Source organism: Triticum aestivum, chromosome 2D (genome assembly GCF_018294505.1).
Source record: "Triticum aestivum cultivar Chinese Spring chromosome 2D, IWGSC CS RefSeq v2.1, whole genome shotgun sequence".
Classification (NCBI taxonomy): domain Eukaryota; kingdom Viridiplantae; phylum Streptophyta; class Magnoliopsida; order Poales; family Poaceae; genus Triticum; species Triticum aestivum.
In genome coordinates this window covers 625,940,189-625,943,687 of record NC_057799.1, presented here as the reverse complement: position 1 = coordinate 625,943,687, position 3,499 = coordinate 625,940,189, and positions in this window count along the sequence as shown.

The window sequence follows — 3,499 nt, the reverse complement described above, 5'->3', positions numbered from 1 at the left end:
CTTGACTGCATGGAGTCACCCGAAGAGGGGGAGGTCTCCTGGTAATTAGAGTCAGAAGAGTTGAGTGGCTGACGGATGACACCCACCAATGGATGAAAAGGGTACAAGTGAGAAAAAACCTCAGTACGACGCTTCCTTGTTGCGTCGGGTAACCCGGCGGAGAGGTCGGTGTCCTTGCGGGCCCGGGTGTGACGCCGGCTTTCGTGAACCTGCTGCTTCAAAAGAAATTGAGGGTCTTGATGAGCTAACGGATGAGAAAAGCTTACTTTCCGGGTTACTCTTCGGACTTTCAGCTATGGCAAAGGCTCCGAGCCGGAGGAAAGTGATGTTACCTCTTCAATCACCGGGTTACTGGCGCCGGTATCATCCTGTCAATAAGCAAAATGTTGATAAGGTGGACAGCAGCAAACAAAAAATATGGCAAGAGTTTAAAGGTTTAAGGGTTACCTCTGACTCGGAGCTGTCGCTTAATTGCAGCAGCTCCGAAGCGGTGGGTCTGCTTCCCTTTCTGCGAGGGGCGGCTTTCTTGGCAGCTTTCTTCGCCTTCCTGGCCTTCTTGGCCGCCTCATGGTCATATTTGACCCGCCAGAATTTGTCATCAGCCTGAGAAGTACAGTAATGAATTCTTACAGCGGTCCAGATCAAGGTGACATGCAAAAGAAGTTGAAAGATTAAAGTCAGCGGCTTACCGCTGGGGCTGGATTGGTCTTGCAGAACGGGGCTAGCCCGGTTCTTCCACAGTCTGCCAGGCTCTCGTTTAACAGAGCCTTGGTCTCTTCTTCAGCAACGTCTTCCGGAAGATCGTTGCGACTGTGCCTCTGCGGGTCATCCTTTCGCCCGGTGTATTCACACATTAAGCCGGGGCGGCGGCTCAATGGGATCACCCGCCATGAGATCCAGACCCGGACTAGATCAATTCCGTTCAGACCGTTGCCTAGCAGGGCCTTGATCTTGTTGATCGTCGGAAGCAGAGGCTGGCGTTCCGCGGCAGTAAGTTTGTCGGATAACGGGTGAGTCGGTTCCAGGCGTGTTGGGCGAAAGCCGGGCAGTGGATTCTCGTCAGCCGGGGACGTGTCTTGGCAGTAGAACCAAGTCATATTCCAGTCTTTAGGGTGGCTCGGCGGCTCTGCATAAGGGAACAGACAGTCCCTGCGCCGTTGGATGGAGATGCCGCCTAATTCCAGACTTGGCCCATTGGCACACTCGTTTTGGCGGTTTAAGTAGAACAGTTCTCTGAAAAGAAGTAAACTGGGCTCCTCTCCAAGGTATACTTCGCAAAAAACTTGGAAGTTACAGATGTTGGATACGGAGTTGGGTCCTATATCCTGAGGCCGAAGGTCAAAGAAGTTGAGCACATCCCGGAAGAATTTTGAGCCGGGCGGTGCGAAGCCCCGGCTCATATGGTCCGCAAAGATCACTACCTCCCCGTCCCTCGGCTGTGGTCTTTCCTCTGACGGGTCAGGGGCACGGTAGGACATCACTTCCTTCTTGGGCAGATATCCGGACTTAACGAAGTTGGCCAGGGTCTCGTCAGTGACGTTGGATCTCATCCAGTTGCAAGTGATGGGAGCCTTGGGAGGCATGGTGAAGGTTGGTGGTCTATAATAAAGAGAAAGGTATCCGGGTCTATTATAAGCCGGAGATCTATTGTTCAAATTAAGGTGGCGGCTTATGAAGGGGACTAATGATATATACTCATGTACGGTGAGTTATCTGAGCCGTAGGAACATTCAGAATAAGTTGGTCATCTACGGTTTACTACAGTTAAGCCGGAGGAGTCTACAGAGCATGGTTCTCTTTAAACCGGAGAGTTCTACGGCGCGTGTTTTCTTTAAGTCGGAAATATAAGCCGTCAAGATTCAAGGGCTGCAGTTTTTACTAAGTGTGGTAAAACAGATTTCACATATTGCAGTAACTTTTTCGGATCAAAATGGTCGGGCGAGATGAAATTTTTCTAGACCTAAAAACAGAAGCAGGGGAAGTTCTTGAGGTTGAACACAGTCCTTATGCAGTGAAAAGAGGCTTTCTTGCAGATGAAATGAGTCTCAAACATCTACCGCAGTGGTTCTACGCAAGGTTAAAGATCAACTAACTACGGTGACTACAGGAGCTACTGAAACTTGTGGCTATGGTGACGAACATGAAGAACACAGACGAACTCTATCACAGATCTATGCTAATAAGGCAGAGGGGACTCACCGGAGCTGGAGAAGAGCGGAGGTCGCCGCTGTTATCTGGTCCGAGTCAGGGTGATGCAGCGGCCGGGTTGATGAAGGACGAGGGAGCGACGGCGGCGGCAGTGACAGAGCTCGGGCAGAAGAGCGATGGCGCGAGGAGGAAGAAGGGGAGCGTGAGAAGAAAGTGCTGGGCCGGCCTATTTATAAGGTAGAGTCATAAGTGGGCGCGGGATTCAAGGAGGCCACGGCGTGGTTATCTCCCCCTCACGGCGCCTTGATTTTCGGAAGGACAGTAAAAGCGAAGATCCGTTGCGGATCTGGCGGAGTAAAAAACGGATTTAATGAAGGAGGACGTCACGGCGGATTATCCGGAGTCCAGAGGGTGACGTCACTCCGGGTTATGGCCTCCACATGAATGGTAAGCCGGAGATTTTTTTTTGTCTACAGAGTTGAAGATTGACACGAGCCAGCTCAAGTCAATCTGGGGCCTAATGTTGAGGATATAGACCTTAGAGTCATCCGCCAGGAGGGGCCGGGTTACTCGTAGGGTCGTTATCGGAAGCCCGAAGCCAAGTTTCAAGATAATGGGCCAGAGATGGGCTGAGACCCGGATATGGCTTAAAGCCTATAGTTACAATCATTGTTATAGTAGACTTGTAGTGTAAGGCAAGTATTGTTTAGAGTCCGAGCCGGACGCTCTTATGAGCCGGCCGGGACTCTAAGGGCTGCTGGGTGTCAGCCTCCCTATATAAAGGGAGGACCCGGCAGCGGTTTAAGGGCGACAACAATCTCCTCGAGAGCCGGGCATAGCTGTTTAGCTACCTGGCGATCGTAACCCTAGTCAATAACACCTCAAACTGGACGTAGGCTTTTACCTTCACCGTAAGGGGCCGAACCAGTATAAATCCTCGTGTTCCTTGTCCCACATAACCCCTTCAAGCTTCCTAGCTGCGATGGCTCCACGACTAAGTCCTAGCTCGAGGACATCTGCCGTGACAATTCCACGACAGGCGGGCCACGGCGAAGTGGGGCGCGGGGAGGCGCGTGGCGCCCCAAGGTTTGATGCGGTTGACGGCGCGGATGACATGGCGGCGGCGCTGGGTGGTGTTGGCGGCGACAAATGGCGGCGAGGGAGAGGGCCAGCGCGGAAAACGAGGAAGGAGTGGCGGCTGGCTCCGGGAATCGAGGAGGGGGTAGGTAGGAGGCCAAAAATGGAGAGGGGGTGTATAAATAGGGAAGGTTAGGGTTAGAGGGGGTTTAGCTCCGTTTCGGAGCCGTTCGATCTCGATCGGACAGCACAGGCGCGAGGAGGGGTAGGCTGG